Source organism: Lineus longissimus, chromosome 3 (genome assembly GCF_910592395.1).
Source record: "Lineus longissimus chromosome 3, tnLinLong1.2, whole genome shotgun sequence".
NCBI classification, from domain to species: Eukaryota; Metazoa; Nemertea; class Pilidiophora; order Heteronemertea; family Lineidae; genus Lineus; species Lineus longissimus.
Window position 1 is genome coordinate 11,582,878 of NC_088310.1, and position 14,693 is coordinate 11,597,570.

The 14,693-nt window shown below is 40.7% G+C and overlaps 1 protein-coding gene across 2 annotated transcripts in view; it reads left to right on the forward strand.

The window, feature by feature from the left end:
• LOC135485714 (cytoglobin-1-like) overlaps positions 1 to 14,693 on the forward strand; it is a 74,962-nt gene that overhangs the window by 38,354 nt on the left and 21,915 nt on the right. The gene's annotated exons all lie outside the window — the stretch shown is intronic.

The window sequence follows — 14,693 nt, forward strand, 5'->3', positions numbered from 1 at the left end:
TTGCATTTGGGTTCTTGTCTCACGGTCCGTCGTTAAGAATCCCGTCAAGTCAAAAGATATCAAGCAGATCGGACAGAGGAGTACATAATGGCCCCCTGCGAGAACTGTCAGGCCCTATTATATTGTGCGTGTTTCGACGGATTATGGTATAATGGTAAGAGCCTAAATGGTAAGAGCCTATTGCCATCAATACAATATATAAGGTTAAAGCACATAATATACTCCTTTTGTTCCCCTGACATTCCCTTTTAGGACATTCCAAACCTGGTACCTGTATAAAAGTTTGAAATGTCCTGACGGATAGAATGACCAGGGAACACAGCATTCTATGAATACGCGCTTTTAATCTCTTAAGCCACGAATGTATCAACTTTTCATGCGCTCTATCGAAACATGCATTGCCATTTTTCGTCATAATACAATAGGGCCGGACACATTTTCCTTGGGGATCCATTTCTGACAATGGTTTTAAAGCGTCCGTCTGATCTTACCTCCAAGTCATATACAGCCCATCACATTCGTTTGCGTTTACCGTGTTTACGACATGTAATCATATGTTGTTCAATATCTATACGACTGACCAAATGATGATTCGTGTCACGTCGCTCTGTCTATTTGACCATGTCTTTAAACAGTATGGCACGTGTGCCTCGTAAACGTGTCAAACACTGATAAGCAACTTATACTAACTATACAGGATGAAGCGTCTCGTGACCAATTTGTGGCATATTTTGGCCTTGATCATCGAATTGACAAAAGAACAAAAATGGTTGGTATATCATTAACAATTATTTAATCATATCTAAACAATCAGTCAAGCGGAATATCAGTTTAAAGGAATAAAGGTATCATTCACAAAATGAATTCGTTCTTCGGCTGTCCCATTATAGTGATCTATTACATGTATTCTGAAAGTGTTCGACGTCGAATATCTACTTGATTTCAAATTTGGGTCTAGCCGCTCCTCTCTCATTACCATAGGCAATTTGTCACGTTTACGATGGTGTTTATGAAGAGAATTGCCTAGACCTGAAATTGTAGAAACTGTTTCATGATCGGGCATGTTAATGAAGACAACACGCTTGTAAAAATAGCATCTACGTTCTGCCTTCGGTATACGATATCATGCACAAGAAACAAACAGGCACGGAGGGAAATTAAGGGTTTCAAATCGTATCTCAATTATATTATCTAAGGTGCATCTCTGGTAGCTAAAGTTCACTACTAGTTTGATACGACACTACAACTGGATGAAGTACGTACATGTACATGTACTTGACACTAAGAGAACAGTTCAGATAACATCGCCATCTTCCATGAGTTGACATTAACAACGAAACAGGTTTGCGTTTGCAACATACATGCACGCCTTGTTCACGCTAGCCAAATATAATGTATCCACTGTCGGACGGAGATTAAAGCTCGTTAAAGGGGTGTTCCATTTTCTTTGTTGGTCCTCATATATGCCTAGACCTTTGATTTTTTGTGTATGTTACTTGGGGTTAATTGAATCAACGGATCAGAGGAGCACGTAATGACACCTGATGAGAGGTGGTTTCAAAAGCCTTAACGCGCAGACGAAAATGTTGGTCGATCGGCCACATTGTGTGAATAAGAGAATCAATGCGTTGTGTGATATCGTAATGCTCATACAAGCGTTGGCCTTTCGTGGTTGCAATTATAATGGATTCAACATTTACATGTGTCGTGTGTGGTAGTTGATAAAGCTTGGAATCAGTGAAACCTTGGAACCAGTGATAAACCTTGGAATCAGTCCTAAAAATGCATAAAAACATGAAATAATGCCATTCGAACCTAACGTGGTTACGAATCAACATTTGGAGCTTATTCTTACATGATCAGATCGGAATTTTATGGTAATTTAGAAATCTGTCGCATATCCGATTCAATAGTCTATATTTTAAAACAACCCAGTTGTACCTCGCCTCCAGTGTACAGTACTGATCTCCCAAATATGGGAAGACACGCCCACCACACACCCATAATATGGACTAATAGCGCTCCGCTTATAAATACGCCACCACCACACGGGGCCTTTTCGACCAGACGAGTTGCTTGGGAAGTTGGGGGCCTGTCATGCATTATGCATGGATAAGGTTGACGACTATGTCTAGGCCTAATTGTCTATGATTGACTGATATTTTATAACAAACGATGAATAAAAGAAGCCTAGTCATGTATGTTTATTACCGAAGTTTGCGGATGAAAATTTCCTTCGCCGTGAGCGATTTCTTACATCTTCCAGTACGCATCGAGGGATGCAGAGATCTTTGTGACGTCACCAGTTCTAAGCGGGTTTTTTTATTCACGTGTGTGTTTGTCCTATGATCTCGTGCATCTAGTACCGAGCATAATACTTTATCGTCTATGGAATACAAAACAATCATAAAAACTAATTTTTGCTTCCATTGAAGAGAAATAAAATATTTTAACGACCACAGCGCATTGCCAATTGATGACGTCATCCTCCACATTAAAAATGTTGGCTTCTGAACTAACTGGCAAATTGCTATCAATAAAGTCAGCTGGGACGAGACTGTCAGTTGGGAGGGTATAAATCGAGGAAGGAACGCACCCGATTTCCCGCGCTATTTGCACAGTGATTCCATGGTTTACATTGAATATTCCAAGGTTTATCAGTGTTTCCAAGGTTTCACTAATTCCATACTTTATCAACTACCGTCGTGTGTTGATATGCGTCATGTACTTCCTTACCCCAACTAACGCTGAAGGGGTTATTGTCGTCCTGGGTACGCATAATGTGTACCCAGGTTCAATGTCGTACAGTGAAATTGTACCCTGGGTTCACTCTCTTTTCACAAACTGTAACCAGCTTCCGATTTAGAGACCTGGGCACGAGTTTGTTCTCGATGAAGTCACGTGATGTGCATACAAGATCAAGGTGGCCGCGCAACAAGTTAAAGAGAAGTTGTAGAAAGAATTTCTGTCCAAAATACCTGAGTACCGCGACAGCATCTTCGTATCTAAAGGACGGAAAGTCAAGCGTAGAATTACTTACGCCGTCCGTCAGGCCTCGATCGTGTGCATATGTCATGTATGTCAAAGCGTCAGTAACGCCTGGGGGAGGATCGTGGAACCAACGTACCTAAATTGCGGTAATTCACGCATCCGACGAGATCTCGGTAATCGGCTCGTGCCCAGGTCTCTAAATAGGAACCTGGTTACAGTTTGTGAATAGAAAGTGGACCCTGGGTACAATTTCACTGTACGACATTGAACCTGGGTACACTTTATGTGTACCCTGGACGACGATAACCCCTTCAGCCCAAGTAACGCACACAAAGTGTAAAATTGTACATTCATATCTCCGAATGCGCAATTGTGTCCGTTACTAACACTTGCGTGATATTTATAAGGGGGCTATGCTAATAAGAATGTCATGAAATCAATCATAGTCGAGGTGTTTTTAATGAATACTGCAGGAACCAGAATCTCTGTATCGCCGTGGAATAATTCTAACACTTACTATTGGGAGCAGCTAGCCTTAAGGTTTTAGCTCCCTTTATAATTGACGCATAGCTGCACTTTCGTGGAGGAGGCCTACATACCTAAATGAGCTAATGAATTATACACTGACTGGTCTGACATTGATTGTCTAGTGTTGATGCGAATAACTCAGTTTGAGAGAGATTGAAGTATTTCTAGTGGAAATCTTAGAGGCTTTTTGACATGTTCCTTGTTATTACAGTGTGTATTGTGACCGTGTATGATCGAGCCTTGGTAGTCTACAGTGAACTGGGGCAAAATCTAAAGCAAAAAACGAAGACAGTACTACGAAATAGGAGTCTGCTTAGTTTAATTGATCGGATCGGTGCATCTTAGTAATATCATACACCCTAAAGAATGAAGTTTTTTACCTTTTGAAGAGACTAAAATGGTTTTTAGCCAACAGAAATATGCACCCCAGACATACTTGAGAGGTTACTCAGTTAAGTGAAAAAACACATGTTTTGCAACTAAGTGAAAACTCTATAGTAGTTTTTCAGCATCTTAGTTAACACTGTTTTTAAAAATTTTCTGAAAAACCTCTAACAGGTGCATTGTGTTGGTCGGAAAGTATTTAGAGGTTTTTCAAAGCTTAAACAACTTTATTTCTAAGAGTGTTTATCATAGCTCAAAGATTTATCAGATATATAACTTTACAGTGGATTTTACCCTGATACTGTCAATACGTATCACCTGTCAGTAAAAAAATACAGTTTGATTGTTCTCCAACATGACGAGCAAGTTTCGTAGCCACTTGGGCTAGATCGCCGAAACTTGGCCTGACTTGACTTCCTTTTAGTAACAGCAAGTGAGCGCAGCGCATGGCCCCTGGCCATTTTACAATAAATTTTCGAACTGCTCTGATAAAGAATTGAATGAGACTTCGGTACATGACTGAACGACTTCGAGCTGTGACTTTTAACATGTCGGCTAGTGTTATGAAGTATAGATGGAACTTATTGTGACATTTTGGATGCAGATATACAAATATCAGGTGCATGTATAAGTACGGGCATCTATGATTTCGCGGACAGAAAATAGAGCTGGTAGTGTTCACGGAATGACAGCGGGAAAGTATGCGTTTGATCAGATTACCTTTTTAATCATCATCTGGTGATTCATTATGTCATTCTGGTGATGTTAAGGCAAAGAGTGTGATCTGTCGTATAAGATTGCCTTCTTTCGCATGTTAACACTGATTATTCAGGATTGAATTTCACGCAGCACAAAATAATGGGAAAACTCATATAAATATCGAGTTCTCGAAGGAAAATCGATCATACAACAACCCGAGATTTAAGAGAAGTCCTAATATCAGTGTTGCATTTGTTTACCATGTTTACTGATGGCACAGCAGAAAATCTACATCGTTTGAATAAAACACGACAACATTTTAAAGTTCGCTTAGTGCAGTGACAATTAGAGACTGCTGTACTTTCTTAGATTATTATGGACAGTAGAGTTGAACTTTGCTGGTCATACTTTTGGGCTCGAAAGTTGATACTATTCATCTGTTTATTCATCTGTTTATAATAGTCGTCAAATAGTCAAATAGTTTTGATCATTGCACTATATTTCCTTCAAGCCAATATTTAACCCAAACTCCATGGTTTTTTTCTTTCAAAGTGGCTTGTCACATAAGTTAGACCATACTGTAGATGAGCGGACACCCATTGTTTGTTTTAATAAGCTTTATATCATGATAATTATCGACAATGTCGACAATGAATAATCACAACCCACTTCGATCCATTCTCATTCAACTGTTTATCAGTATACGTATTAACAAGCTTCTAAGAACTGCAACCAGTACTTCGCGAATAAGCCTCAGATGATGCGGATAAAGCATTTACGAATGGACGGTAGTTAAGCTATTCATCATTGTCTCGCATACTGACATCCATTTGATGAACGATTTTGGCCTTGTCATGTCAGAGGTGGAAAGTCGGCAGTTACATTTACCATCAGTGTCCAGCACGCAGCGCAGAACCTATTCAGAACCCGCATTATCAGTGCTGCTTCTTCTGCCTCGGGATGCGCGTGTAACAAATAAGTAGGAACTGCTAAAGACGCGGCTTAATTAAAATTCCTTAGCCGCCGTATTGCCTTTCAGAAGTACGTCACGTTATCTGTTGAAAAGTGTAGTTGTTGAATCGTCGGCATTGGCATTCGGATAATTTTCTTTTTTTTGGTCAAGACTGATGGGGAAGCTACAGTACCGCGTTGACCAAAATTGCACTTATTCCACCTATTATTTATATTTATAATTGGTCCGAGAAAAAAACCCAACTTACTTTGTTTCTTTCTTTCGGCCGACACGGTAAGATGCTCGAATTTGATATCAGCGCATCAGATCTAAAAGCGCATAATAATATAGCAGCTTTTCTGCCTCACTAGCATGGACTGCAATACACTTGAACTAGTGACGTATAGTGCATTGATTTTGACATTTTCTCCTCTTACTGCTGATTATCTCTTGATGATTATTAGGTTGTCTTTATTGTCATGTATGAAATGTGCCAAGTTTATTATTAACTATATGCAGTAGAAAAAAATGGCCCGTGTCCAGACCCCCCCCCCCCCCCAAATAGATGAAATCGCTAAAGATTTCAATGAATGATTTTTCTTTACTTTGTTTACAAGTCTCTTACAGGAAAATTGTGTTCAGTCCCAAATTAACATTGCAGAAAAACGAAATTAGCAGGTTTTGCACAGTGGCCCGAAAGGACTCGTTCTGTAGAAGAGAAAAATATGAGTGGAGGATATTCTGTGGCGAAAATATCTTGCTTTTCTACACGAATTTTGTGTCATTGATGCAATGTTTCTACAATTGTCTCTTGCTAGGCCCTATGTCGATCTCAGCTACTATTCGAACAGGTGGTCACAGAGACCACGTATACCCTCCGCAAATAGCACGTGTGGTAATTACACCACGATTAATTGTGCCGCGAAAAACTTCCGTTCTACAGTACTTTTTACGTCTATGGAAACGCACAATTTGTATTAAAGGGAAGTGCCCTGGAAAAAAAAGGGAGTTTTGCACGGCCCGGTCAAGGCGGGAATAAGGTTTAATTGATAAATATAAGGAGTTTCAAGGCCCCCAAATCACTTGTAAGGTTCAATAGTTACTGGCCTTTCATTGGTTTACCGTTTGCGTATCATTTGCATACTCTCATCTTGAAAAATATGACAATATTTACGATCACGTTATTGATATTTTCAACATTTTCGGTAACGCGCCCCTTGCGGATCTGTAAGGTACCATTCGGATGCTTGAAAAATGCCTCGTCTCGTCGATTCGCTCGTGGATAAACGCATCAGGTTGACTGCAGCAACTTTTAATTGTTGGAGACAGAGAAGGAAGGAATATGATTATCAGTTTGATGAAGACTTTGCAAAGTTTCTTCTTGGGACTCTTGAAGGTCTGCCTTTACCAAATATCCCGATGGAAGTTGATGATGCTCGAGCCGCACTCGGCGCTGCGAGGTATGTACTGTCATACACGTAGCATGTACAGCATTTAGGCTTACAACACAGTGCGAGTGTGCGAAATCTACAGACACTCACTGCCTGGCGTTTTGCCACGGTGTGGTGTTTTGATTTTTCTCTGTCTGCTTTCCAAGATGTTAGGAAGGTTTGGTACTATTATTAGGCCAGGATGCTGCTCCATTTCTTCTGTACTGTTCGGATCAGGGGCCTCGCTCTCCACCGGCCCAGGATCCACCGGCGACTCGAAATCCATACTACTATTCTCTCCATTTTCCATTTTCTCCTCTCTCCAACTCACTACTATTGCTATTGACTGCGTAACATACACTAACATTCTTTCGCTATCATTGCTAACTTCATTTACTAGAACACTGGCCTCTTTGTAGTCGATTATGTAACCCATAGTGAAAACACCTGACAGTGCCGCCCGGCATGATCCACGTGCTACTGGCATATTCATAACTCGTAGTAAATAAGGTTGTAAAAATATGCAAATGAGATGCCGTATATGGAAACCATGGCGTCACTAAGCAGTTCTTATTTCTGCTACGGGTGGCGCTGTTGATTGCCTCTGGAGGCGCCATTCAACCTCTTTAACAGCAAATGCCATCCAATGTACGGAAAAATTTGATCCCCGGATCGGATCGGATCCACGACAGAGCAATAGTTTTTCTCGCAATTAGTTTGTTCTGCCGTGTCTGTGGGCACGGATGTCGTTTGCTCTACATAACATCCGAGGTGTGGGCAACCCTCAGGAAGTATACCTCCGATCAGCCTTGTGTAGTCACCATCTCGATAGAGACGCCGTGTGCTTTATCGATACGCATGTGTAGGACATGACTCCAGTAAGTGCTTACCTACATCGGAAAGTATTCCATGTTGACCCTGTTAACGATTAGGGTCAACCCTACTTGCTTTAAGGTTCCAATATAAGGGTTGACATCAGATCGTTTGAAGTCAAATGCTTATACATTCAGTTTACACATTATGAGACTTGCTCGCATGAATCTGTCTTTACAGGAAGCCAATGGTAGCTTGGCGAATCTAGTTGAATTGCACTACAGTATGTATATATCACAGGCAATCTCCACAGGCGGCTTAGTCCTCTTATAACTAGCACAGTTAGAGTTCCTGAAAGGATATTCCTATCGGGATTGCTCTTCATGGAGTATAACACGTTTGCCAACCCTACTTTGTAACAAAAGTCTTCCACAAGATAATGGCAGAGTAACTCACCGAAATCTTGAGTCGCCTTTATTTTGGCCGCCGGCAACCTCTCGGACTGAGAATAATCAACCCGAATACTACGCAGCGACATCGTCCTGACTATTTCCAGTAACATGAATTTACAATACCCGAAGATGGACACATTTTTGCGTGGCAGGGCAACGGAAACCTTAGCAAGCACCATCCCGAAGGATTCAGAAAGCCAATCAAAGAAATGGCCGACAGGCGAATCTGGCGCGACGACGATGATCAAAAGCGGAAAAACGATCCACCTTGCAGGTGATACTGATTCGCACGCCGCAGCCACATATATTCGAGCGTTAAGCTCGCCGCTACTGATGGCTGTTAGAAGTAGAGATGATGCTTTTGAAAACGCCATAGTCTAAAATTTAAATTATGACTGTCATGAGCCCATGCACTACGAAAAAACTTTTGTTGGAACACAAAGGTCACAATTCCAGTATTGCGTTCATCGAGACGCCTCGAAAAAGGATCATAGGCCACTAGATTCCATCATCAGCGAATTAGATCAAACTGGTTAATGCATTCGATATCGATCAACACTTATTGCGCACGAACGAACCTGATATTTTCGAGGTCAATTAGCAGCGCAAAAATTTTCCAGTTACTTTTCAGCCTTCCATTTAATTCTCTGTCGCTCTTGCGATACACTTCTCCCGAGAGACCCCGTTTAATCACTTCGATAGCGATGTGACTCAATGAATTAATGCAAGCGAAACATGGAATTCTCCGAGCCAGTAGTTAGGCATCCCTCGTTAGTATAGTTACATTCATACACAACTGGGATTGGTGAATAAATGAATGAAATGCAATCACATAAACGGTGTGTTATTGAAATAAGTATGCCTGCTGGTGTGGGTAGGTGACAGTAGACTAGCCAAGTGAATTTATTGAACGTCCGGCCAAAGAATGCAGTTATGGATCGGGTTATTCAGAGAAAAACAACTTGATTCCGAACTTCAAGATTTATCCGAGAGACAGAGACTAAAACAATACTCGCCCCTCTTATCCTGGTATCAGCTATTGGGACTTTTCAAGTCAACCTCATGCATTTACATTAGGGAGAAAATGGAAAATGTCTGACATTTTTGTCCTAATTCTGCTAATCAGGGAGATATTCTGGAATTGTTTACCGTAATGAGCGATAGAAAGGAACTACAAACTTCATCTGCTGGTTTTCCTTGCTGCAACCATGAACATGCCATATTTATCGTTTGATCTTCGTTAAAAAAAGGTATCCAGTAGAAGTGGCCCTTTGATTTGAATTTCACCGGCTATTTATTATACTGGTATATACCCTGTGTGTTGTTACGGCGCCCTGAAGCTTAAATATTGTTACTTGTTATCCATTTGGAACGATCTTTGATTGACCCAAGACCTTGGTGTCAAACACGTACGAGAAACCTTGTGTTGCACAGGGCCTGTTACATTGTCACTTAATGGGCCATAATACCTAGGGTAATTAGCCATTCACATCATCACTTTATATCGCTAAGTTTAAGAAACGATAATCGAAAAGTTGTGCATCGTTCCGCAGTGGCGGCCATTATAAAATTCAAAATGGTCAGAGGGCACTCTAAAGTGCCATTCATTCCTAAATTGAATGGAAAGGCATAGAATTTACTTTTCAGCCCACCCTTCTATGATTACTTTTATTGTTATTTATCACATCCTTCGACTAAATGTTATGCAGCAACCAAATCAATACTTGGTTTGCATTATTGAAATAATGTATTAGTCGATCCACAAGCTAGGTGATTGAGTAGCTAGAGCTGATGTGATGACGACCTCTTTCTCCGAATGAATGTCCTTCCAAAGGATAAAGTATTCATTGCGATGAAAACAGTACGGGCCAAATTCATAGAGGGCGTTTAGCTTAAAACAGCGTTTAACTACTGAATAGACATACTCAGGTCCTTTATGTAAATCTTCACAGAATATGAATAGGCCCTGAAACTGATTAGGGAGAAGTTACACACGTCTAACCCTTAAAAGCCCTTTATGAATTTAGCCCTACATGTACGTGATATATGCGTAATTTATTTGGCATTGAAGGTTAGCACTGGTAATAAGTATAATACTTTCTCCCAATAGTTATTTTAAAGGTAACTTTAACATAATCCTTTACCTCCAGACAATGAGTTAGCAAGTGATAGTTTTGCTTACCTGTCGTGAATGGATAAGAGACTGTTATGTGTAACACGTTCCCGAAGAAGAAGATTCCTGATTTTTTTAGCTAGTGTCGCAAAGCTGTGTGATGTCTCAGTGCATTTGACGGGTTCAACCGATTGACGGAACGGAGGGAATGGACTATACACTGACGGGCTTGCTAGGCGTTATATACTTTCAGGGTGATTTTATATAAAGTGATTTTACGTCGTGTCATGATCAAAACCTTACTGTTGATCTGCACACTCAGAAATCTACGGTCTAGTTTGCGGCGTAGGGCTTTTCAGTTTGATTATTGAATGTTTTAGTTGTGTAGTTGGCCTACTTTGTGGTTATGGGCTTGTTTTACATGGCTCTGGCCTGGCTTTTTAATGGTATGGCGAATGCCGTTTTTAAAACACTGCCGGTAAACAGTTGTTCGACAATGTAAATGACTGTTATTTCGGCATGTGTTCGGCGGGGATGGCATGCCAAACATGAATGGGCCCGCGTCCTGTGCAGCCTGATATCCCTGCAGGAGTCTCTTGGCCATGTTGGCCGTTTAAGTGCTCATGTGATTACAATGAAGAGCAGTGCTGCTTCTGCTACTTAGTTTATAGTACAACATTGAGCTGATATTTCTTATAGAAGTTAGTGTGTAGTTGCTCTCTGGCTGACTGTGTCGAGTGGCTTGCATCAGATATATTTTTTTTCCTGACTAAACTGATTGTTTGAAGGTTTGCAAATGCACATCGACACACATGTTTAACATGGACACTTGATTATCAAACTAGACACCTAAAGTTCGCACTAGATATAAGACAATGAGAGTATGATAGCCGACGGCGATTCGATTCGAGATTACTTCCCAAAATGATTTGAAATGAATTCATTGTTTAGCACTACTTAGACCAACATACATTTTGTTACTCAAACCAAAGGTTTTATTTTGTAAACCATTTGTTGATTTAAAAACTAGGGCAACATACAGATTTATTCATTAATACCATGGGAATTTGCAGGGACGTAGCTAGCTTTTCGGTCGGGATTATCGGAGGGGAGGCAAAATGACGCTCTATACTTTTTTTCGGTCAAACATGGTCAAAAACACATTTTGGTTGACTTCAACTTGCCCCTTCCCCTTCCTCCGTAAGATACACCCAGGGTTTGTGCACGCCCGTGTGGTTCTAAAATCACACGAAGTAGGCATTTTTATTTTCCTCAGCATCATATCTTTTTCCAACCACTGACTTAGCCTGTACGCGCATGATTCCTGTCCGGAAAAAAAATTGCAAAAAATCATGGCCGTCACTGCAAGCGCAGATACTATCATAGACAGTTATATTAGTCAACTGCACGTTCGCGGGATAGACCAGGACAGACAAATTATTCGCATTCCATAAGTTTGCGGATTCCGAAAAAGAATATTTTGTTGTGGTTTGAAGATAGATTTTTGATATGACTTGTTCCGAATTTCTTGGCGTTTGGACGATGATTTTAACTTCAAAAACACAAGTTTGGAACAGATTTGCTAGAGTTGGCGTGAATAAACATGACGTTTGAAGAATAAGGTTTGTAGTTCGGGTAGATGTTATACTCCTATCTGCTTCCTAGGCTGTAGGTCTTGGTTTTCGGTTTGAATAACATCGTGCCGGGTAACCGGGACACTTACAAATAAGAAAAAGCGGCACATAGTAAAGTTTACGGTAGTATATAGTGTAAAAGGGGGGGGGGGGTTGCAGAGGGACAGAAAAAAACAAGTAGACATAAGATGGCGAATAATGGCAAAGGCAATGAGCCTCGAACTGAGAAAGTGACGTAGGAAGTAAGGCCAAATGGTGGCAAATATAAATTGAAGACGGGAGCGCCGACATGACTGTCACGATATCATGATGCAATGACTGACTATAACACTGTGTAAAAAAACATGATTTGAAATCATGAACTTTAAGTTAAAGTTTTTCTGTTTTCCTAGTTTAGAATCACGAGCATGTGTAGAGTTTTTGCTCAGAAATAAACGTGCTTGTTTAAATGTCAAGATGTATCATTTGAGGAAATTAGTCAAATGCTCATCGAGATAATTTCTAATAATTTAGGTCCCCAGTTCGCGCCTCATATTCACCAAGGTGATCAGTCGTCTCACTAAGGACTACTGGCATTATTACTGACAATATTACCCTGCTGTCGGCTACCCATTCACCTCCTATTCTACACAGTTTCCAACGACAATATTGCACAAAAAGGAAAAATAAAAAATCTGACTTTTCCGATATTGACTACGACTTGACCCGAGTTAGCTCTCCATGCATCGATCCTTTCCATGTTAAACGATGCACTAATAATTATAAGTTGCTTCCTGGAGCCATGGATCTACCCTGTGACGTCTTGGTTTAGATATAGACTTTGCCGACATCACGCTGATTGCGCTTGATTACCCAGCTACGTACTGCGACAATAATGGAAATGGCGTTGTGTCGTAATAGCGGGGTGACGTGAACTCATGTAGCGGGAAAGGTATTTCGCGCCAGGACTTGTGTGTACTAAAAAAAGAATAACGCTTTTTCCTTCCAAATGTATCTAAGAGCTGAAACAAAATTGGAAAAGCATCAAACACGTTCAGAAAAATAGTTTACTGATGAACCAACAGAAGAACAACCATACTGCAGTGAAAAGCCGCCTATTCCTTTAAACTGTACTCTGCGGGATTTTGTTGGTCCCACCTGTATTTCATGATAAAACTGAATTACTGATGATAATTCATCAAAGAATTACAAATATCACAGTTATTGTCGGGCACTTCGGTGGATAATCATCGTGCTTTGTTTGCAATAAGCGATGTAAACGTACATTAATCATCATCCGGTCGTTACTCATGGATTAGAAAACAGTCTAGTGTCAGGTTAACGACTGAGAGTTTCTCTTGTGAAAGGTCAGCTTTGTTTCTCGTTGGTAATCGTAGGCGAGGAGAATAAATAAAAACTACCTGCCAGCAAAATACGGGCAGGTTGAAGTGAGCTGCAAATTGCAATGGACTAATTGAATTCAACTGCAATAGAAATTATCAAATGCAATACTAATTTAGAGAATGCATGCTGTTCGAGCGCACATGTGCGCTAGTGAAATATATGGTTGACCGTGTTAATCCAAACAATTTTTATTCAGTGTTGTGGCTATTGAAAAAAGTCAACTCCTTTTAGAGAAAAGCAACAAGCCAAAAAGACCCTTCAGACACGCAGATAAAGTGCGGATAGGTTGATCAATTGGCCGTTGCCAAAGTTCCCTAGGTCATTCTTCCACTGACTGATTGGTGATGCACCCCCCCCCCCCCCCCATCACCGCTCGAATCATCACTATATTCTAAAAGATACCTCCAGCCCCGATTCAGATTCAGGATATGATAGACACTTATGTCATGTGCGTATTTGTCTGACTTAACATGCGTTGTAGTCCTGCTATCGAAGGCGGGTACGCAACCATTGACAATTTATTGATCACTTCAATATAAGTATTTCGTAAGCGTAACCCTTGTCTCCTGCAACACAAAGCTGGATAACCGATCTAACACCGGTGTAACATCTGTGGTTGTTTCCCATGTGTCAGTGTTTCCAAACAATAGGCAGCTAGAGAGACCACGACTTTTCAATAGGGGGGATACACAGAAAAACTTGTCAATCTATTTTTGAGCGTTCCCAAATAATGAGGGGAAACACTCAAAAACATTACACCGGATCATGATCTCTTGGCATGACCGCCCCCTGCACAATGCACATTGAACAGGCCAAGGCCCTTTCATACCAGATTGGCATTGCCTGTCATTCTGAACCCTTGCTGTAAAATCGACACAAAAAAAACGACAAGGGTATGAGATGATGTCGTGTTCATCAGAAATGTAAGACAACTTGGTGTCGCCACCCTATTGGCTGTCTCGATTGAACAATGTTGAATGGCATCAAACGACAAAAGTCTTTACATCTTGCGGTTTATCATAATAAGCCCTCGAGGAGACGCCATTGCATATCGCTTTGGTCGAAAAATTAAATGTAGCATCGTCTAATAGTCCGATTTCGGCTGCAACACTGTCTCAACAATGTGAGTCCAGATACGCACATGTTCTTTTTGGTATTTTTTTATCTCATGGCTGAGCTGACCGCCGCTTGAGTCGGATTTCCCCCATCGTCTTTTATCTTCGAACATGCAATCAATGGCGTTATGGCTATCATAGATTATCAGTTGTGCTTCGAAAACAAATGTGGCTGGTTATGTGGGATATTTTTGTTTGA